Here is a 24,293-nt window from a genome sequence, read left to right as displayed (position 1 = left end):
TGCTCCCCTTTCTACTTCCTATCAGTCTCCATATGCTCCCCTTTCTATTTCCTATCAGTCTCCATATGCTCCCCTTTCTATTTCCTATCAGTCTCCATATGCTCCCCTTTCTATTTCCTATCAGTCTCCATATGCTCCCCTTTCTATTTCCTATCAGTCTCCATATGATCCCTTTCTATTTCCTATCAGTCTCTATATGATCCCCTTTCTATTTCCTATCAGTCTTCATATGATCCCCTTTCTATTTCTTATCAGTCTCCATATGATTCCCTTTCCACACCCTATCAGTCTCCATATGCTCCCCTTTCTATTTCCTATCAGAATCCATATGCTCCCCTTTCTATTTCCTATCAGTCTCCATATGCTCCCCTTTCTACTTCCTATCAGTCTCCATATGCTCCCCTTTCTATTTCCTATCAGTCTCCATATGCTCCCCTTTCTACTTCCTATCAGTCTCCATATGCTCCCCTTTCTATTTCCTATCAGTCTCCATATGCTCCCCTTTCTATTTCCTATGAGTCTCCATATGCTCCCCTTTCTATTTCCTATCAGTCTCCATATGCTCCCCTTTCTATTTCCTATCAGTCTCCATATGCTCCCCTTTCTATTTCCTATCAGTCTCCATATGATCCCCTTTCTGTTTCCTATCAGTCTCCATATGCTCCCCTTTCTATTTCCTATGAGTCTCCATATGCTCCCCTTTCTATTTCCTATCAGTCTCCATATGCTCCCCTTTCTATTTCCTATCAGTCTCCATATGCTCCCCTTTCTATTTCCTATCAGTCTCCATATGCTCCCCTTTCTATTTCCTATCAGTCTCCATATGCTCCCCTTTCTATTTCCTATCAGTCTCCATATGCTCCCCTTTCTATTTCCTATCAGTCTCCATATGATCCCTTTCTATTTCCTATCAGTCTCTATATGATCCCCTTTCTATTTCCTATCAGTCTTCATATGATCCCCTTTCTATTTCTTATCAGTCTCCATATGATTCCCTTTCCACACCCTATCAGTCTCCATATGCTCCCCTTTCTATTTCCTATCAGAATCCATATGCTCCCCTTTCTATTTCCTATCAGTCTCCATATGCTCCCCTTTCTACTTCCTATCAGTCTCCATATGCTCCCCTTTCTATTTCCTATCAGTCTCCATATGCTCCCCTTTCTACTTCCTATCAGTCTCCATATGCTCCCCTTTCTATTTCCTATCAGTCTCCATATGCTCCCCTTTCTATTTCCTATGAGTCTCCATATGCTCCCCTTTCTATTTCCTATCAGTCTCCATATGCTCCCCTTTCTATTTCCTATGAGTCTCCATATGCTCCCCTTTCTATTTCCTATGAGTCTCCATATGCTCCCCTTTCTGTTTCCTATCAGTCTCCATATGCTCCCCTTTCTATTTCCTATGAGTCTCCATATGCTCCCCTTTCTATTTCCTATCAGTCTCCATATGCTCCCCTTTCTATTTCCTATCAGTCTCCATATGCTCCCCTTTCTATTTCCTATCAGTCTCCATATGATCCCCTTTCTGTTTCCTATCAGTCTCCATATGCTCCCCTTTCTATTTCCTATGAGTCTCCATATGCTCCCCTTTCTATTTCCTATCAGTCTCCATATGCTCCCCTTTCTATTTCCTATCAGTCTCCATATGCTCCCCTTTCTATTTCCTATCAGTCTCCATATGCTCCCCTTTCTATTTCCTATCAGTCTCCATATGATCCCTTTCTATTTCCTATCAGTCTCCATATGCTCCCCTTTCTATTTCCTATCAGTCTCCATATGCTCCCCTTTCTATTTCCTATCAGTCTCCATATGATTCCCTTTCTATTTTCTATGTCTTCCCTATTTCTATTCTGCCCCACTCTATATGCAGCATGGCACACTCTCTTCATTTGTTGATGTCACCATCTGTAACATTACTCTAATATCCACACACACACACACACACACACACACACACACACACACACACACACACACACACACACACACACACACACACACACACACACACACACACACACACACACACACACACACACACACACACACACACACACACACACACACTACCTCTGTGTTTCTACTTCCCAGTGCTAGTATCGACACACCATTGCGTCCTGCCCTTTGGCACTGATTCCTCACAGTAATTCAGTTTCTAAATAAAGACCTTGACTGTGTCAGAGAGCTGTATCGAGAGAAAGAGAGGGAGAACAATGGATTTCTCCTTGAGTTTGGCCTCAGTGACGTGTGGCCTGAGGGAGACGGCTTGCTGAACACAGTGCTGAAATGGATACAGAATAAAAAGCAACAATGACTAGATCGCAGGGATTTAGTTAAACCCAAGAGCTATGTTTTAATCACTGATTGTTAATGGAACAGCAACAATGATGGATCCATTCACATTTACACTAAAACAGCTGACTTAGGACATCTGAAATGTTATATTTATGCAAAATGACTGGATGACAAATAAAGGGTGCCCTCATGCATAATATTACCATACAAAAATCCAAGGACTCAAGTTGGCAGTTCAAATGACATGCAAGGGTAGCGATACAGAGAGGTCAAATATAAAATTGCATTCAAGACATGCAAAACTGTGTACGCGACCAATAAACGTTGATTTGATTTGACATCAATTGATTATGAATTTTTTTAAGGGATGCTGCTCTTCAGGTGTACAAGCGAGTGTCTAATTGTCCTCTCTCGTGTAAATGCAAGTCAATTATTTCTCTCACTGATGAGCATTCAATCCTAGGCTCTATTCAGTGTTGTGTCTCCCTGTGGCTCTAAATCCTGTACTGCAGCATTTATATAGTAGTACTGTGTCATTCGAGTAATTCCGATGTGGAGAATTGGGTAATATTAGTAATATGGTAGATACTTTGAACAATGGCAGGTAGCCTAGTGTTTAGAGCGTTGGGCCAGTAACCGAAAGGTTGCTGCATTGAATCACCGAGCTGACAAGGTAAAAATCTGTCGTTCTGCCCCTGAACAAGGCAGTTAACCCACTGTTCCCCAGTAGGCCGTCATTGTAAATAAGAATTTGTTCTTAACTGACTTGCCTAGTTAAATAAAGGTTAAATAATAATTAAAAACAAATGACATTCCAACCTATTTTCACCCATTCAAAAAGACAGCCAAAAGTTTGTTGAATTCCCAATGTGTTATAACTATGCTTTCAACTATTTAAAAGCACACCAAAGTTAAAATTGGAATATAATGTCAGATATTTTGTTTATTTATACAACAATGAATATGTTATCACTGTGCTTCATCTAATAGCACAACCAAATGACCTGGATTGCAGTTAGTTGAGATTACATTAAAGTACATGGTGCAAGTCTACAATGCCATTTGAGATTATGTTCAGATTATTATAGAAATTGTGAACACTTCCACAGACATGCGACCCTGCACATGCATACTTTCTATGATTACATAAGAAGACATTTATTGTTACAGTAACCTAAAATGTGGCCATGGATGTTACTCATTTTAAGGTTGAATAAATACTGTTACATTTGTTTGTGAAATAGCCTTAACTTTCGGCTATTTACAGTTTTACAAAAGTAATATAGAATTGTGTTTGGTTGACAACACAACAAAATATGAACATTTAAAGGCGATGTATCTACTCTTTGAATAATTCCATCTTGGTTAAGATGGAGATATGAATCGAACATATCATTTTTTAACTTGTCCACAAGTTGAAGATGTACTCCGGGATCTTGAGCAAAACATTTTTTTACATATTGCACAAATTGGATTCGTAGCATATCATATGAATGGCAAAAATCGTATGATATCACACAAATTGCAAAATTCCTTACGTATCACAGAAAATGGATGACACAGTACACAATTGGATAACGTAGTACACAAAAAACGGGGACCATTTTTTGCTCGTGAGCACTATTTTCAAAACTACTGTCTGAAATTATACAAAAGTTCGAGAGTGGATCTTTAATAGGCTATTAACCATGTTGCAAAAGCCATATTGAATTGTTTTTGGTTGTCAACGCAACCAAATATAAACTTTAGAAGGAGATTATCTTCTGCTTGGATAGCTCCATCTACCTCTGACTGGCTTTAATTTCAGTTTGTCTACAAATTAATAACTGATATGTTGGATTCACATCTCCATTTCAACCAAAAATCTAAGTTAAAGAACAGGACTAAATCAAATCAAAGTTTAAATGCACTTTAAATACAGTTTTAATTTGATTTAATCATATTCTTTAACTTTCATTTTTGGTAGAGATGGAGACGTTAATCCAACATATTACTATTAACTTTTAGATTCCATTTGGACGGTACAAATTCAACATAATTTAGACAAGCTTTGTCTATTATTGGTCACCATGACGACATAATCCTATGGTTGAAATTATACCGTCAAAAAACAGTTTACGTTGATGACCCCGTCACAATAGGATGACAAATTACGTTGAAATGAAGTTGATTCAACCAGTTTGTGCCCAGTGGGATACTAAATTCTTCCTGAAGTCAAACACAATATTAGATGGGTTTTGGGCATTGTAAACACAGCCAATAGACTCCCCTTGCGGATAAATGAGTTGTGTCAACAAAGATATCCCATACACAATGCTGAGTCAGCTTTGAATAAATTGGGTCCTATGTCTGTGATTGAGAATTTGGTAGCCTCTCAGCCTGCTCGAGCTGACATGCCATCAATGAGACCGAGACGGGAAAGGATGTAGCGATGGACAGACTTGCCTTGGAAGAGCGCTTTAATTCACAGATGACACTTTGAGTGTGTGAAGCACATGTTGACATAATGACTTTTCTATGTCTGTTTGTGTGCTACTGTGTTTTTGTGTGTGTCTGAGTCTACAGCATGGCTGCCAAATCTTTAAGTTTCTCAAAGTTAAAGTCGCTCAAAGTCCAAATCCCCTCAGAGAACCTCACAGTCAAGCCATTGTCTAAAGACGTTTTATTGTCTCATACACCAGATAGTTGCAGTAAAAAGTGTTGTTTTACAGGGTCAGCCATAGTAGTACAGCACCTCTGAAGCAAATTAGGCTTAAGTGCCTTGCTCAAGAGCACATCAACAGATTTGTTAGCTCAGGTGTTTGAACCAGTGACCTTTCATGAATATTCCACATTTTTGCTGTGATAAAAGTCAGGTATTCCAGTCATTCATTTGGAGCCAAACGGTGAACCTACCTCATGCACTTTGAAAAGGCCAACATACTTTAATTGTCTGAAAAATCCTTGGCATAACAGCAAAATATGCAGCAGGAATCAAAATCACAATATTCTTCTTGATTAAAATGTTTCTGCTCTGGGGTCGGTTTGCTACCTTAACATCACGGAACAATAACAATTCAAACTGCAGTCTCAGGCATCCACTCAGCCACCTGGAATTCTGCTAATAGCTCAAGACCCTTTGACTTCGAGAAAGATCCCAGTAAGTAATTTACGTGCAGACTCATGCTAATGCTAATGGGCTCGTTTGAGTGGTACGGCTGAAGCAACCGACTACAGAAGCAACCGACTGCAGACGCAAGTCGAGGAGTGAAATCGAGTGAGGTGCATCTGCAACTGCTGAAAGTCGGACACTGATGTGGTCTACCAACAGAAAGGCTGAGTGGAACATGGCTCAGTGTAATGTCAAAATAAACATGTTTCCAACACCCATATCAAGCACTCACAAACTGTAATTATATTGTACTGTTTATATATATGTATGTATGTGTGTGTATATAATATATATATATATATTACTATTAATTGGTTAGAGAGAGCCTCAAATATCACATTCATTTGTCGATTGTATACATGAGTCGCACAAAGTTGGTTCCTGTTTCAGTCACTTCTTTGGTCAAACAAAAACACCCTAATGATTGGTTGACAATTGAGCCTCCCACAATGCAGGCGATGGCTGCAGGATTAAGTTGGTGAAGAGCAACTGCAGAAACTTGCAGTCAAAACGTCATGACCTTTGATCACATGTTTTTTTTGTAAAGTTCATGCAGCCATCATGTAGGCGCATGTTGGACAATATTTATCTCCATAATGCACAACACTTTGGAAGTCGGTGACCAACGATGGCAAAAAGTGACAAAAGTGATCCACTTGAACGCACCCATTGAATGACAGGTCTAAACTCCTGCTGTTCTTGCAAAAACAACTGCAACCATCTGCAGCAATGATTTATATATACACTAGATGACTAATTGGGGATCTGGTTTTGAAGCTCCTGCACTTCCATCTTGACACTTCCCCACCATTGTAAAACATATTTTGGAAGCTATAGAAATTATTTTACTACTAGGCAGGTTTACATTGACTCCGGTTTATTAGACAAAAGCAATGTTGCAAAAAAATGGAAATGGCAGATATAGAAGACATCATAAATGACAACAATATCTTCGCAAATATCAATTGTCAGCATTTCTGCTATAGACAGAGTTTAATTTTTTATTTTTTTTAAGACTATGAAACAACTCTACAAGTTGCCATTTGAGAGGAATAGTGGCAGAGTGAAGGAGCTGCGGTACCAGTATGTCCAGGTAAACCATTGGTGTGCACATGGTATATTGTACAGGGAGTTTTACTGTACTTCAATGAGGCCTGTATATACCTCTTGAAGTTGTAGATACCCATAAGAACAGAAAACATTTCTACTTTACTAAACTGTCTGATTGTAGAATAGGCTACGTACAACAAACTTTATATTTTGTTTCTGTGTTAATATATAGAGAATAATGAAGCTGAAAGGACATGAAATGACCCACATTCTTGTTTTTGTGGACGAGGCTGGGTTCAGTCTGGCCAAAGGCAGGAGACGTGGCCGCAATTTAATTGGACACCGAGCCACAATTGGCACACCAGGCCAACGTGGGGGCAATATTACAATGTGTGCTGCCATTTCTGAGAATGGTGTGAGCACACATATTCTACACATTGGGCCCTATAACACCCAACTTCTCCTGGCCTTCCTAAATACACTTTACATAGATCTAATACCAGAACACAAAATAGGTTTAGTTAGACAAGATTTGCCAAATTGTGTAATTGTGTGCGATAATGTCAGCTTCAACCGAACCAACAGTGTTAGGGAATGGTTTGCTGTGCATGAAAGGATAACAATGGAGTTCCTTCCACCATCCTCCCCATTCCTAAATCTGATAGAAGAGTTTTGTTCAGCATGGAGGTGGAAAGTATATGACTATCGGGCACAATATCAGATGTCTCTGTTAGATGCCATGAATGCTGTTTGTGAGGACATCACAGGCGATCATGGTTGTGCCACGCAAGGAGATTTTTCCCCCGTTGCATCGCAAGGGACAACAACAGATGTGATGTTGACGAAAATCTCTGGCCAGACCAACAAGAGCGACAGGATGTCCACCAAGTTGTAGTGTTACGTACTGTGGGAGGTACAGTTTGTTGTTTACAGAACTACCACAGGTTTTTCCATTGTTGCATTTAGAATTTTTAAATTTTTGCATGATGTCATTTTGTGGCAAATTTTCTGTTCACTATATATGACTTTACATGTAAGAAATATGTAAAAATGGACATGCAAATGTGAATTTTCTGTTTACATGTAACACATTGCTACAAAATAAATGTACTGTACACATACAAATATGCATATCCCATGTCTGTGTACTACTATTGTACAGTATTGACTTTTCCCAGTAAACTTTTACCTACTGTTCAAATCGGTATCTTAACTCAGTGTGATACACAATAGCATTCAGCTAGACAAAACTGGCCTCCTGGTATAGTACAGTAAGCTGGCCTTCTGGTATAGTACAGTAAGCTGACCTTCTGGTATAGTACAGTAAGCTGACCTTCTGGTATAGTACAGTAAGCTGACCTTCTGGTATAGTACAGTAGGCTGACCTTCTGGTATAGTACAGTAAGCTGACCTTCTGGTATAGTACAGTAAGCTGACCTTCTGGTATAGTACAGTAAGCTGACCTTCTGGTATAGTACAGTAAACTGACCTTCTGGTATAGTACAGTAAGCAGTCAGTGTCAACAAAAAAGTAGAACAAAACTGACATCTGTATATAACAAATATTTCCACGGTTGACTGCCATGGTGAAAAAACATCTAAATATTTTGACCAGATGACAAAAAATACATTCATTTTGTTGGCATTGGCCAATTTACTGACACAAGAACTAGGTTTTGAAGCATGAATTAAATGCTTTGGGTGAGTTACTACATTTTGCAGACATGCAATAGAGCTGTGATGTCCCATAAAACAGTTGTGACAATTGCACTTACAGTTTAGAGAATGTTAAGACTGTGTTCCAAAAAATTAGCCAAAGCGATTGAGAAAAACTGTAATATGGAATTTGCCTAAAAGGGTATTGGAAACACTTCAACCTATTTTGTGTGTGTGTGTGTGTGTGTGTGTGTGTGTGTGTGTGTGTGTGTGTGTGTGTGTGTGTGTGTGTGTGTGGTGTGTGTGATGTCATTATGTCCAGCTCTTTTTATCAACACAAGATAGCTAAATGGAAATGTACCCTTGCAGGCAATTGTTGCATCTTATTTATGCATACTTTCTAAATGTCAAAAAAAGAATCACTGGACAAGTTAATGGAAACATAGCTATTGTCTACATTTGTGTTGGCCACGTTTATTCTATTACAGACACCGTAATGTATGAATTATATTATGTGAGCTAAAAATAAAAAAATAAAAAAATATATTTAAAAATTCCTTAAAGTGTAATTTTTATGAAAGTTCTGATGTTACTTTCTCCACTACCACAAAAAAAATACTTAAATATATGTCATTTTGTCGAACATTTAATTGAAATACTATAGAATTACATTCATTCCTATGGAGGACTGCTCTTTCTTGGGAGTACCAATATGGCCGACAGGTGGCTTCAAAGACTCTCACTGGCCAGTACATAGCAGGGCCAATACATACTATAACTAATCCAGCATTTATATACATAATTGGTCTGCAGGGACTTTGTTAGGTAACTGGTAGCTGTTTTGTTAGGTAGCTGTTTTGTTTGCCTGATGAAAATTCAACACATGGTTTTAGAGATGGAACTTTTTGACCTTTGCCACTGTTTTAGGAGTTCACGGCTAAGTAGAACAGCAAATGGCAAGGAAATCAGGCAAGATCACCAGCCAGTACATACTATAACTAATCCAGCATTTATATACATCGTTGGTCTGCAGGGACTTTGTTCGGCAGCTGTTTTATTTGCCTGATGAAAATTCAACACATGGTTTTGGGGATGGAACTTTTTGACCTTTGCCACTGTTTTAGGAGTTCACGGCTAAGTAGAACAGAAAAATGGTAAGGAGATCAGGCAAGAGCCCAATCATTTTTATGTTTTTAATCTGATTCTGTTGAACTAGATGAGAATACCAATTGGAGATGTACCTATTATTCAAGCAGGGGGAATAACTATGCACCATGCTTTTTCAATGGGATGTTTGTTTAATTAAAATAAAGTCCACTGGCGTTGAACATCTAATTTGAATTAAAATAAATGTACTATTATTTGTCAATGTCTAATTTAATCTTATTGAGAGAAATTTAAAGTAAGTCTAAGGTTGTAGTGTTTTGATAATGGCCCTAAGTAGGCATTAGTACTACCCTGCCAAGTAAAGCATTATCATCACCATCATAGATTACTCTTTAATTCACTCTCTACTGAGTTTTATATTGGAAATCAGCAGAATGCCCTTAACTCTGTAGTCAACCATTATCTTCAGTTAACAATGAATGGTAAATGAAAGCTGAAGCAGAGTTGGAATAATTTATGTCCCTCAAAACGGCTTCCCGCTGGTGAACAGAGAAGGTAATTACCGACTCGTTTTACTCGATGACGTTCCTCCCATTGTGTTTGCTGTTTTCATTTACTCCTCAATGCCAGCACATTACAAACTACAGAGGGAGAGAGAGAGGCAGGCAGGAAGTGAGTGATTGTCAGCTTTTACAATCTTACAAGATTTATAATATGAATTCATGCAATCACCCTTTAAAACTAAAGAAAGCTGAGGAAATAGAACTAGCAAAGCCTGGCCTAACTTCAGCCCATATTCCTGCCTCCTGAATGGAAGGGAGTATCCTATAGATGGTCAAGCCTGTTAAATAGAATGTGATTCACACAAATATGGGATATGTGGTATATGTGATGAAATACAGCCATGTCAATGACAGGATGTCATATACTTTAGTGCGGTGCAGGGAGAGGACAGGAAGGTCAACTGTCTCACAGTGGGTGGTTTCATAGGCATGGTCTGTGATGTGATGCATTACAGTCATCATATGTAGGCATCAGACTGGATGTGTGTCATGCAAGTGCAGGGTATTACTACATACTATCTATAAAAGCATCTACACCACAGGAACTACAAGATTACATTTGTGGTCCAAGGACATTTCGCTACCGTTACAACATCCTGCTATCATAATGTTCTCAGATCCAACCTTGTTTTTTTGGGGTGAGTGTGAGGGTTTGATATTGGACATGACCTTAATGGTTTGTTGAATTGAGTTGGATAATGTCCATTTTTATTTTAATGGATTTCTTTGTATGCTTTTTCAGCAATCAACTAAACCACACCAAAAATGACGGAAATTAATTCCAGCAAATACATTTAGGTCCTCAGGGCCAACCTACTAGTTTTTGAATACAATTCTCCTGATATGAAATGCTATGTTTTTAAGTTCCGTTGTGTGACCTAATATGTTCGTGGCATGTTTCCATTCGGATACTAAACCACGGGGCACCTGCTATGTCCTGTCGGCCTGTCAAGCTCCCCCTCAGCAGATGAAACAACTGAATAATTTTACAGCCAGAGGCTCTCAGTGAAAGGTTTTATGTTCCGAAGGCAATAATGTGATGACATCAGAGGCTCTCGCTCTTTCTTTCTCCCTCTCTGTCACATTACTCTAACACACACACACACACACAGAAATACACACACAACTTTAATGATACTCCAGAGGCCTCATTTAAATAAGAGCTCCAGGGCAATAAAACAGAAGCCATACCAGTAGCAGTTAAAACATCAACACCATCGCTTCCTGCACATCTGCCCTCCAGGCGTTAATAAACATACGGAAACCATTTTGTTATAGCTTTTCCTTCAAAATCGAAAGATTTGTTCATTGAAAAGGACCGTTTAATCAATCAATTTGTTAGGCACAGTGTTTGTAATGTGTCAAGGCTTTTCTGGATTGTGACTTAAACATACTGCATATTGTGTTGTTTCTGTGCGTCAGACCAAAGTGAATGACAAATCACCGGATGGGAGGCTATGACCAGGCAGTTGGACATCGAGGGATGAAGGTCAGTGGATTTGTTTCTGCTGAAATGCTGTACGTGTTGTCATTCCAAATACATGCTGGCAGAAACAAAGATGAAGCTCCTGAGGCAGTGTACAACTTTGTTATTGATTAGATTTTTTTTATGCTCATGCTGGGCTGACCTAGGAGCTGGGTCATTTTAATGTAATCCTTAGGTTATTTTCAGGAGGCGTGACTTATTAGAGGCATTGCTTTCAGATATATCTTATTGGCTACCCATGAGAGTAAATGTAATTCCTGTTCATGTGTAGTTTAAATGCAGTACTACAAATTCAAATAATTTTTTGTTGTTGTATTTTACATATTCATCTATAACAAGGATTATCAACTTCTATAGATTCAGCCGCGGGCAAACATTTTTATTGAGCGGCTGGTCGGTGGAACATAAGTACAAGTAATTTGTAGACTGCAAATTGACTGAAAGAAGCCCAAACAGATATAATATTTGACTAAAGCATAATTTCAAATCTTGCTTACATTTGTATGTACGATCGTGTCTCTCTATAATGTGTGGGAATACTTAGGAACAGATTTCCAAAATTAAAATCATTTGGAGACGATTTCCTGGTGATAGTCTTTTATGTCCAACAATGAAAATACAAAAAATAATACATTTTATTTATTTATTTTTTGCTCCGAAAACTTGAGGGGCCAAATAAAACCAACCATGGGGCAAATTCAGCCCATGGGCCTCCAGTTAGGGAACCCTGTCCTATAATATTAATATTATTTATTACATATTATAATAAGGTATACCATCTTACTGTCTCCCAACAATGGGATTTACATAGGCTTTTTGGGAACTCATACACTATAGTAAGCTTCATTGAAGCTACAAAAATGTCAATGTCAGAACTATACAGCAGACATATGAACAGGAATGACATTTACTCTCATGGGTAACTAAAATGAACTAGCTGAAAGCCATGCCCTTACTAAGCCAAGACACCTGTCTTCTGAACTGACCCAGTGAGTCATATCTCAATAACCCAGCAACAGGTGTAAACTAACAGTGAAATGCTTACTTACAGGCCCTTCCCAACAATGCAGAGGGGGGAAAAAATGGTAAATAATAGAAAAAGAATAATGCAAGGAATAAATACACAATGACTAATGATAACTTGATTATATACAGTACACAGGCTATATAACTAAGTGACACAATGCCTGCGACACTTTTTTTTTTGTGACTGTGAGAGCGAAATCTTGCATCTCAATATCTGTGGTGCAGCTCGTGGCAGCGTCATTTAGCTGAGTCTACCTTTAATTGTAGTTTGTATGACAAAGTAGGTCTACAGGACTTTCTTATGTGCAGCCTCTTGCATGCACATAGGACAGAGAATGGCTTGGGAGGGTATGTGGTGGAGGGGAAGTAGATTCATTAATCCATTTACCGTTGCCAATTTCCTCGTCACATTAAGAAAGATTGCCCGAGACCTCCTGAGTGTCTTCACCTCTTATGTGATCTTGTCTGGCTCCTGTCTCCCTCGTTTTTAATTCATTGTCTGACCTCTGCCTATCCCTCCATGGAATGGGTCCACAGCGGTGACAGCTTGCTGGTTTAAGCGCTTGGCATTTGGAGGAACAAAAGGCACCCACACTGAATGGGCCCTGATGTCTCTCCTCCCGATGGGTTTTCCCAATGATGGGCCTGTAATGAGTTAAAAAAATATGGAAAGGCATGCAAAGCTCCTATCCAGATAAGGTAAAAGAATCCCTGCATGAATTACGCAAGGCTACAATTGTTGCCAATGTACACCACCACTATTAACCTTTGACTTCTTGTCAGACATAGACATGCCCTTAATCTGTTTATCTGTTGGTTGGTTTATTTTTTCAAAAGTTTGCCATGCATAATTTTGTGGGCTTGAGCTTGTCACGACTTCCGCCGAGGTCGGGTCCTCTCCTTGTTCGAGCGGCGGTCGGCGTCGCCGGTCTTCTAGCCATCATCGATTCACTTTGCTTTTTCCAATTGTTTTGTCTTTTTTTCCTCAAACCTGATTTCAATCCCCTCAATCACTTGTGTATTTAACCCTCTGTTCCCCCCCATGTCTTTGTGTGGGATTGTTTGTTTCATGTATGCGCACGTTAGACTGGTTGCGCTGGGTTATGTCAACCCGTATTGTATTTCGTGTTTGTTGTGCCGTGTGCTTTTTGGTTCGCCTAAATAAAAGGCTCCGTTTGCTACCCAATATCTGCTCTCCTGCGCCTGACTCCCGTATAGCCATTTACGCATACCTGACAGAATCCCACACCACCACATGCAGTCTTCGACCACCCGCCCGAGGGTAGAGCGGCGCGTGAACGTCTTTTCCACCTGAGGCAGGGGACGAGGAGCACCCAGGAGTTCGCCCTGGAATTTCGTACCCTGGCCGCCGGAGCTGGATGGAACGACAGGGCCCTTATCGACCACTATCTTTGACCAGCTGGTGGACATGTCCATTCGGTTGGATAACCTGCTGGTAACCCACGGACGTCCAGAGAGGGCTCTGTTAATTCCCTCTCCCAGCACCACCGCTCCGATGCCTATGGAGCTGGGAGGGGCTGCGCTCAGGGAGGCCGGAGGAGGGGCTGTCACGTGTACCATCTGTGGCCGCAGAGGTCACACTGCTGGTCGGTGCCGTGTTGGTTCCACAAGGGGTCGAGGCATCAGGCAGAGTACTCTGGCGTCACCCCAGGTGAGCATGCACCATTCTCATCCAGAGCCCTCTGCTGTACACCTGTTTTTGCATGTTTATTTTCATGAGTTTTCCCTGCATTCCCAGCATAAGGCGCTCGTCGATTCAGGCGCGGCTGGGAATTTTATCGACAGAGCATTCGCCTATAGGTTAGGGATCCCTATTGTTCCAGTGGTTAGGCCATTCTCAGTTGATGCTCTGGATAGTCTACCATTAGGGTCCAGGTTAATTAGGGAAGCTACCATCCCCCTGGGCATGGTGACGCAGGGGGGTCAGAATCAGTCTCTTCCTCATTGACTCTCCTGCGTTTCTCGTGGTACTAGGCCTTCCCTGGTTAGCTCGTCATGACCCCAACATTTCATGGCAACAGAGGGCTCTCACAGGGTGGTCGCCAGAATGCTCAGGGAGGTGTTTAGGGATTTCCGTTGGTGCTACTACGGTGGAAAGTCCAGACCAGGTCTCCACCATGCGCATTCCCCCCGAATATGCCGATTTGGCTTTCGCCTTCTCCAAAAAGAAGGCGACTCAATTACCACCCATCAATGGGGGGATTGTGCGAAAAATCTCCTGGTAGACGCTGCACTTCCCAGGAGTCACATGTATCTCCTGTCACAGGCGGAGACGGTGGCTATGGAAACATATGTCTCCGAATCCCTGCGTCGGGGTACATTCGGTCGTCCACTTCACCCGCCTCCTCGAGTTTCTTTTTTGTGAAGAAGAAGGAGGGAAGTCTGTGCCAGTGTATTGACTATCGAGGTCTAAACCAGATCACGGTGAGGTACAGTTACCCACTACCGCTCATCGCCACAGCGATTGAGTCAATGCACGGGGCGTGCTTCTTCACCAAATTAGATATCAGGAGCGCTTACAACCTGGTGCATATCCGGGAGGGAGATGAGTGGAAGACGGCATTCAGTACCACCTCAGGACATTATGAGTACCTCGTCATGCCGTATGGGTTGAAGAATGCTCCGTCAGTCTACCATGCCTTTGTAGACGAGATTTTCAGGGACCTGCACGGGCAGGGTGTAGTGGTGTATATTGATGACATTCTGATATACTCCGCTACACGTGCCGAGCATGTGTCCCTGGTGCGCAGAGTGCTTGGTCGACTGTTGGAGCATGACCTGTACGTCAAGGCTGAGAAATGCCTGTTCTTCCAGCAGTCCGTCTCCTTCTCAGGAGTGGAAATGGAGAGTGACCGCATTTCAGCCGTGTGTAATTGGCCGACTCCCACCACAGTAAAGGAAGTGCAGCGGTTCCTAGGGTTTGCCAATTACTACCGGAGGTTTATCCGGGGTTTTGGTCAGGTAGCGGCTTCCATTAACTCACTGCTGAAGGGGGGCCTGGTACGTTTGCAGTGGTCGGCTGAGGCGGAAAGGGCTTTTGGTCACCTGAGGGCTCTGTTTACCTCGGCTCCCGTGCTGGCCAATCTGGATCTCTCTTTGGCATTCATAGTGGAGGTGGACGTGTCCGATGCTGGGATAGGAGCCGTGCTCTCTCAGTGCTTGGGTACACCACCGAAGCTCCGCCCCTGTGCCTTCTTCTCGAAGAAGCTCAGCCCGGCGGAGCGAAACTATGACGTGGGGGACCGGGAGCTGTTGGCTGTTGTCAAGGCTCTGAAGGCGTGGAGACATTGGCTTGAGGGGGCTAAACACCCTTTTCTCATCTGGAGTGACCACCGCAATCTGGAGTACATCCGGGCAGCGAGGAGACTGAACCCTCGCCAGGCAAGGTGGGCCATGTTTTTCACCCGTTTAGTTTTTTCCCTTTCCTACAGGCCAGGTTCCCAGAACGTTAAGGCAGACGCACTGTCCCGACTGCATGACACAGAGGAGCAGCCCATAGATCCCACTCCCATACTCCCGGCCTCCTGCCTGGTGGCGCCGGTAGTGTGGGAGCTGGACGTGGACATTGAGCAGGCATTACGTGAAGAGGCCGCTCCCCTCCAGTGTCCCGCTGGGCATCTGTACATTCCGTCTGTTGTCCGTGACCGGTTGATCTATTGGGCCCACACGTCACCCTCCTCTGGTCATCCTGGGATCGGTCGGACGGTGCGCTGTTTGGCTGGGAAGTACTGGTGGCCTACTTTGGCCAAGGACGTGAGGGTTTATGTTTCCTCCTGCTCGGTGTGCGCACAGTGTAAGGCTCCTAGGCACCTGCCCAGAGGGAAGCTACACCCCTTACCCGTTCCACAGCGGCCTTGGTCGCACCTGTCAGTCGATTTTCTTACCGATCTCCCACCCTCACAGGGAAACACCATGATCCTGGTCGTTGTGGATCGGCTCTCTAAGTCCTGCCGTCTCCTCCCTCTGCCCGGTCTCCCTACAGCCCTACAGACTGCGGAGGCCTTGTTTACGCATGTCTTCCGGCACTACGGGGTGCCTGAGGATATAGTGTCTGATCGAGGTCCCCAGTTCACTTTGAAGGTTTGGAAGGCATTCATGGAACGTCTGGGGGTCTCGATCAGCCTTGCCTCTGGGTTTCATCCCGAGAGTAATGGGCAGGTGGAGAGAGTGAACCAGGATGTGGGCAGGTTTCTGCGGTCGTATTGCCAGGATCGGCCGGGGGAGTGGGCAGCGTTCGTGCCCTGGGCCGAGATGGCCCATCCAGTGCGTACTGGGATACCAGCCGGTTCTGGCGCCTTGGCATCAGAGTCAGACTGAGGCTCCTGCGGTGGACGACTGGTTCAGGCGCGTGGAGGAGACATGGGATGCCACCCATGTTTACCTCCAGCGGGCCGTGCTGCACCAGAAAACCAGCGCAGACCGTCACCGCATTGAGGCCCCGGTGTTCGCACCGGGGAACCGGGTCTTGCTCTCGACCCGAAACCTGCCCCTCCGCCTGCCCTGCCGGAAGCTGGGCCCGCGGTTTGTGGGGCCATTTAAAGTCCTGAGGAGAGTGAACGAGGTTTGTTATAGGTTACAGCTTCCCCCCGATTACCGTATTAACCCCTCGTTCCATGTGTCTCACCTTAGGCCGGTGGTGGTTGGCCCGCTCCAGGAGTCTGATGTGCGGGAGGTTCCTCCGCCCCCTCTGGACATCGAGGGGGCCCCGGCGTACTCCGTTCGCTCTATACTGGATTCGAGGCATCGGGCGAGGGGCCTTCAGTACCTCGTGGAGTGGAAGGGGTACGGTCCGGAGGAGAGGTGCTGGGTTCCGGTGGAGGACGTGTTGGACCCTTCAATGCTGCTGAAGTTCCACCGTCTCCGTCCGGATCGCCCTGCGCCTCACCCTCCGGGTTGTCCCCGAGGCCAGCGTCGGCGCACTGCTGGAGCCGCGCGTCAAGGGTACTGTCACGACTTCCGCCGAGGTCAGGTCCTCTCCTTGTTCGGGCGGCGCTCGGAAATCGGCGGTGCCGGTTTTCTAGCCATCATCGATCCACTTTCCACTTTTCATTTTCTATTTGTTTTGTCTTGTTTTCCTCACACCTGGTTTCAATCCCCTCAATCACTTGTTGTGTATTTAACCCTCTGTTCCTCCCATGTCTTTGTGTGGGATTGTTTATTGTTTCATGTATGCGCATGTTAAACTGGTTGCGCTGGGTTATGTCAACTCGTATTGTGTTTGTTGTGCCGTGTGTTTTTTGGTTCGCCTAAATAAAAGGCTCCGTTTGCTACCCAATATCTGCTCTCCTGCGCCTGACTCCGGTACGGCCATTTACGCATACCTGACAGAGCTGAAAACCTGCCTCTGGAACTTTGGGAATTCATCAATGACACCTACATAGTCACAAAATGCCATAAGGTGCTTCTGTGGTGGGAGAATTCATTTAAATCCAGGGTAGATTTACTGACGTGATGTGCCTCGGGTATATTTACAACAATATAACGAGTGAATGGGAAGTGGCATCATATAACTTCTAAAAAGTACAAATGAAATACTGTAATTTCTACAGTAAGGTACTTTTTACTTTGGAATTTAAATTGAAAACAGTTCATGCTTTTGGGGAACCTGACACCTGGCCTTGACTCAATTGTACTGTACATGCACCAAGTTATGCAGTTTATGACAAGACAGAGAATAGGTCCATTCTGTATCATGTAATCCTACAATGGATGGGTTACTACATGAGGCATTGATCATGCTTCCAGAGGTAATGGTAATGGAGGTTTTGAGAATGACACACTGAAATTTATGTTCCGCTATATGCACATTTATGTGACCTGTGTATATATAGCAAGTGACATCAGATTATATTGTAGTATGCTGTGAACATAAAACATGAACTGGAATCTGACACCTCATACTATATAAAAACTCATTGGTCTTGACTGATTGATTAACCATATGAATTACTAATAAGGCTGACCAAAACCATTTATTAATTAATTGAATAAATTAATCCTGCCCATCCGTCAATTATAAATTCATGCACCGCTAGCGGATATGAAACATATGTGTTTAAAACCTCTAAAAGTCTAAGCTGTTGTGGGGGAGGGTACTAGAAGAGGAAAGAACTTATCCCAGACATGAAAGTCGCCAGAGCGCATGGGGACATTGCTTACATCCGCTATGACAGGCTGATTGTCCACCCTCCCTCCCAGAAGCTTGGAAGGGATGAGAGAGCTTCAAACCCACAGCACACACACACACACCAATTGATTAATTGTATGCTGAATGTACAGTTGAAGTCGGAAGTTCACAAAAACTTAGGTTGGAGTCATTAAAACTCGTTTTTCAACCACTCCACAAATTTCTTGTTAACAAACTATAGTTTTGGCATGTCGGTTAGGACATCTACTTTGTGCATGACACAAGTCATTTTTCCAACAATTGTTTACAGACAGATTATTTCACTTATAATTCACTGTATCACAATTCCAGTGGGTCAGAAGTTTAAAGGCACAGTCAACTTAGGGTATGTAAACAGCTTGGAAAATTCCAGAAAATTCCATCATGGACTTAGAAGCTGCTGATAGGCTAATTTACATCATTTGAGTCAATTGGAGGTGTACCTGTGGATGTATTTCAAGGCCTACCTTCAAACTCAGTGCCTTTTTGCTTGACATCATGGGAAAATCAAAAGAAATCAGCCAAGACCTCAGAAAAAAAATTGCATCCCTCCACAAGTCTGGTTCATCCTTGGGAGCAATTTCCAAATGCCTGAAGGTACCACGTTCATCTGGACAAACAATAGTTACCAAGTATAAACACCATCAGACCACGCAGCCGTCATACCGCTCAGAAAGGTAATGCGTTCTGTCTCCTAGAGATGAAAGTACTTTGGTGCGAAAAGTGCAAATCAATCCCAGAATAACAGCAAAGGACCTTGTGAAGATGCTGGTGGAAACAGGTGCAAAAGTATCTATATCCACAGTAAAACGAGTCTTATATCTACATAACCTGAAAGGCCGCTCGGCAAGGAAGAAGCCACTGCTCCAAAACCGGCATAAAAAAAGCCAGACTACGATTTGCAACTGCACATTGGGACAAAGATCGTACTTTTTAGAGAAATGTCCTCTGGTCTGTGAAACAAAAATAGAACTGTTTGGCCATACTGACCATGGTTATATTTGGAGGAAAAAGGGGGAGGCCTGCAAGCCAAAGAACACCATCCCAACCGTGAAGCATGGGGTTGCAGCATCATTTTGTGGAGGTGCTTTGCTGCAGGAGGGTCTGGTGCACTTCACAAAATAGATGGCATCATGAAGAAAGAAAATTATGTGGATATATTGAAGCAACATCTCAAGACATCAGTCAGGAAGTTAAAGCTTGGTCGCAAATGGGTCTTCCAAATGGACAATGACCCCACGCATACTTCCAAAGTTGTGGCAAAATGGCTTATGGACAACAAAGTCAAGGTATTGGAGTGGCCATCACAAAGCCCTGACCTCAATCCTATAGAAAATTTGTGGGCAGAACTGAAAAAGCGTGTGCGAGCAAGGAGGCCTACAAACCTGACTCGGTTACACCAGCTCTGTCAGGAGGAATGGGCCAAACTTCACCCAATTTATTGTGGGAAGCTTGTGGAAGGCTACTCAAAACATTTGACCCAAGTTAAACAATTTAAAGGCAATGCTACCAAATACTAATTGAGTGCATGTAAACTTCTGACCCACTGGGAATGTGATGAAAGAAATAAAATATGAAATAAATCATTTTCTCTACTATTATTCTGACATTTCACATTCTTAAAATAAAGTTGTGATCCTAACTGACCTGAGACAGGGAATTTTTACTCAGATTAAATGTCAGGCATTGTGAAAAACTGAGTTTAAATGTATTTGGCTAGCGTGTATGTAAACTTCCGACTTCAACTGTATATATTTGTTCTCTTGCTTTGTTTGCTCTTTTCAGTATTATGTCGGTCTCTGATAAGCTACCCAGGAAAGGGCTGAAAATAGCCCATATTAATATATGTAGCCTTAGAAATAAGGTTAATGAAATCAATAAGTTCCTAACATCAAATAACATTCATATATTAGCCATTTCTGAGACTCACTTAGATAATTAATTTGATGATACAGCAGCAGCAATACAAGGATATAACAACTATAGAAGAGACATAAATGCTTATGGGGGAGGTGTTGCTGTATATATTCAGAGCTATATCCTTGTAATGCTCAGATAAGATTTTCTGTCAAGTGTTATTGAAGTGTTGTGGTTGCAGGTTTACTTGGCACATCTAAAGCCTTTTCTTTTGGGGTGTTGCTATAGGCCACCAAGTGTTAAAAGTCAATATCTAAATAATATGTGTGAAATGATTGATAGTGTATGTGATGTAAACACAGAGGTCTACTGTCATGGGGACCTGAATATTGACTGGTTTTCATCAAGTTGTCCGCACACGAGGAAGCTTCTTTCTGTAACCAGTGCCTGTAATCTGGTTCAGGTTATTAATCAATCTACCAGGGTGTTTACAAACACTACAGGAACAAGATCATCCACATGTAATGATCACATTTTTACTAATACTGTAGAACTTTGTTCTAAAGCTGTGTCAGTACCCATTGGATGCAGTGATCACAATATAGTATTATGAAGCCAAGATGAATGATGGGAAAAAAGCTTTGGAGTTCTTTAAATGAAATTATGGGCAGAAAAACTAATTCAACTCCATTTTTCATCAAATCAGATGGCTTATTCATCACAAAACCTTTTGATGTTACCAGTTATTTTAATGATTACTTCATTGGCAAAGTGGGTAAACTTAGGCAGAAAATGCCAACAACAAACCAGAGCCATCGTATTCAAGCATAAAAAAAACTAATAATGATAGAAAAGCATTGCAAGTTCGAATTTTGTAAAGTTAGTGTGGGAGAGGTGGAAAAATAAATTGTTATCGATCAATAATGACAAACCTCCTGGCATTGACAATTTAGATGGAACGCTACTGAGGATGGTAGCTGACTCTATAGCCACTCCGATCTGTCATATCTTTAATCTGAGCCTAAAAGAAAGTGTTTGTCCTGAGGCCTGGACGGAGGCCAAAGAAATTCTGCTAACCAAGAGTGGTGAAGCGGCCTTTACTGGTTCTAACAGCAGACCTATAAGTTTGCTGCCAGCTCTTAGCAAACTGTGGAAAAAATGGTGTTTGACCAAGTACAATGCTATTTCTCTGTAAACAAATTAGCATGCTTATAGAGAAGGGCACTCAACATGTACTGCATAGACACAAATTACTGATGATTTGTTGAAGGAAATTGATAATAAGATTGTGGGAGCTGTACTGTTAGATTTCAGTGCAGCCTTTGAGATTATTGACTATAACCTGTTGTTGAGAACTTATGTTATGGTTTTCAACCTCAGCTTTTAATCCACAATATGGCAATCTATCTAATAGAACTCAAAGGGTTTTCTTTAATGGATGCTTCTCTAATGTCAGACATGTAAAGTGTGGTGTACCGCAGGGCAATTCTCTAGGCCCTCTACTCTTTTCAATTTTTACCAATGACCTACCACTGGCATTAAACAAAGCATGTGTGTCCATGTATGTTGATGATTCAACCATATACACATCAGAAACCACAGCTAATGAAGTCACTGAAACCCTTACTCTCTATGGGCTAGGTGGGACGCTTGCGTCCCACCTACGTAACAGCCACTGCCAGCCTGTGGCGCGATTTTCAAAACCTTAAAAATCCTATTACTTCAATTTCTCAAACATATGACTATTTTACAGCCATTTAAAGACAAGACTCTCGTTAATTTAACCACACTGTTCGATTTCAAAAAGGCTTTACAACGAAAGCAAAACATTAGATTATGTCAGCAGAGTACCAAGCCAGAAATAATCAGACACCCATTTTTCAAGCCAGCATATAATGTCACCAAAACCCAGAAGACAGCTAAATGCAGCACTCACCTTTGATGATCTTCATCAGATGACAACCCTAGGACATTATGTTATACAATACATGCATGTTTTGTTCAATCAAGTTCATATTTATATCAAAAACCAGCTTTTTACATTAGCATGTGACGTTCAGAACTAGCATACCCCCCGCAAACTTCCGGGGAATTCGCTAACATTTTACTAAATTACTCACGATAAACGTTCACAAAAAGCATAACAATTATTTTAAGAATTATAGATACAGACCTCCTCTATGCACTCGATATGTCCGATTTTAAAATAGCTTTTTGGCGAAAGCACATTTTGCAATATTCTAAGTACATAGCCCAGGCATCACGGGCTCGCTATTTAGACACCCGGCAAGTTTAGCACTCACCATAATCATATTTACTATTATAAAAGTTTGATTACCTTTTGTTGTCTTCGTCAGAATGCACACCCAGGACTGCTACTTCAATAACAAATGTTGGTTTGGTCCAAAATAATCCATCGTTATATCCGAATAGCGGCGTTTTGTTCGTGCGTTCCAGACACTATCCGAAATAGTAAAGAAGTGTCGCGCGCATGGCGCAATTCGTGACAATAAAATTCTAAATATTCCATTACCGTACTTCGAAGCATGTCAACCGCTGTTTAAAATCAATTTTTACGACATTTTTCTCGTAGAAAAGCGATAATATTCCGACAGGGAATCTCCTTTTCGGCAAACAGAGGAAAAAATCCCAAAGGCGGGGGCGGTCGGGGTCACGCGCATAAGCCCAGTGTCCCTTGATCGGCCACTTGAGAAAGGCGATAATGTGTTTCAGCCTGGGGCTGGAATGACGACATTCTGTTTTTTCCCGGGCTCTGAGCGCCTATGGACGACGTGGGAAGTGTCACGTTAGAGCAGAGATCCTTAGTAAATGATAGAGATGGAAAAGAAGTTCAAGAAATGGTCAGACAGGCCACTTCCTGTAAAGGAATCTCTCAGGTTTTGACCTGCCATTTGAGTTCTGTTATACTCACAGACACCATTCAAACAGTTTTAGAAAATTTAGGGTGGTTTCTATCCATATGTAATAAGTATATGCATATTCTAGTTACTGGGTAGGAGTGGTAACCAGATTAAATCGGGTATGTTTTTTATCCAGCCGTGTCAATACTGCCCCCTAGCCCTAACAGGTTAACAAAGAGTTGCAGTCTGTTTTGGAATGGGTGGCCAGTAATAAACTGGTCCTGTACATCTCTAAAACTAAGAGCATTACATTTCGTACAAATCATTCCCTAAGTTCTAGACCACAACTGAATCTGGTAATGAATGGTGTGGCTGTTGAACAAGTTGAGGAGACTAAATTACTTGGCGTTACCTTAGATTGTAAACTGTCATGGTCAAAACATATAGATTCAATAGTTGTAAAGATAGGGAGAGGTCTGTCTGTAATAAAGAGATGCTCTGCTTTTTTGACACCACACTCCTAAAAGCAAGTCCTGCAGGCTCTAGTTTTGTCTAATCTTGATTATTGTCCAGTCATGTGGTCCAGTGCTGCAAGGAAAGACCTAGTTAACCTCTATGGGCTAGGTGGGACGCTAGCGTCCCCCCCGTGGTGCACTCCATCAACAGCAGGTGCATTTCAAGAGCGGCAAATTTGAAACCAAATAAATGTCAAAATTCAAATTTTTCAAACATACAACTATCTTACACCCTTTGAAAGATAAACATCTCCTTAATCTAACCACGTTGTCCGATTTCAAAAAGGTTTTACGGCGAAAGCATAAAGTTAGATTATGTTAGGAGAGTACATTGACAATAGCTGTGTGTAATGTTTTGTCAATTCAAAGACAGGGTCACCAAAACCATAAAACCAGCTAAAATGATGCACTAACCTTTTACAATCTCCATCAGATGACACTCCTAGGACATTATGTTAGACAATGCATGCATTTTTAGTTCTATCAAGTTCATATTTATATCCAAAAACAGCGTTTTACTATGGCATTGATGTTGAGG

This window comes from Salmo salar, chromosome 02 (assembly GCF_965601325.2).
Source record: "Salmo salar chromosome 02, fSalSal1, whole genome shotgun sequence".
NCBI lineage: Eukaryota > Metazoa > Chordata > Actinopteri > Salmoniformes > Salmonidae > Salmo > Salmo salar.
The sequence above is the reverse complement of the archived record's forward strand: the minus strand, read 5'-3'. Positions refer to the sequence as shown.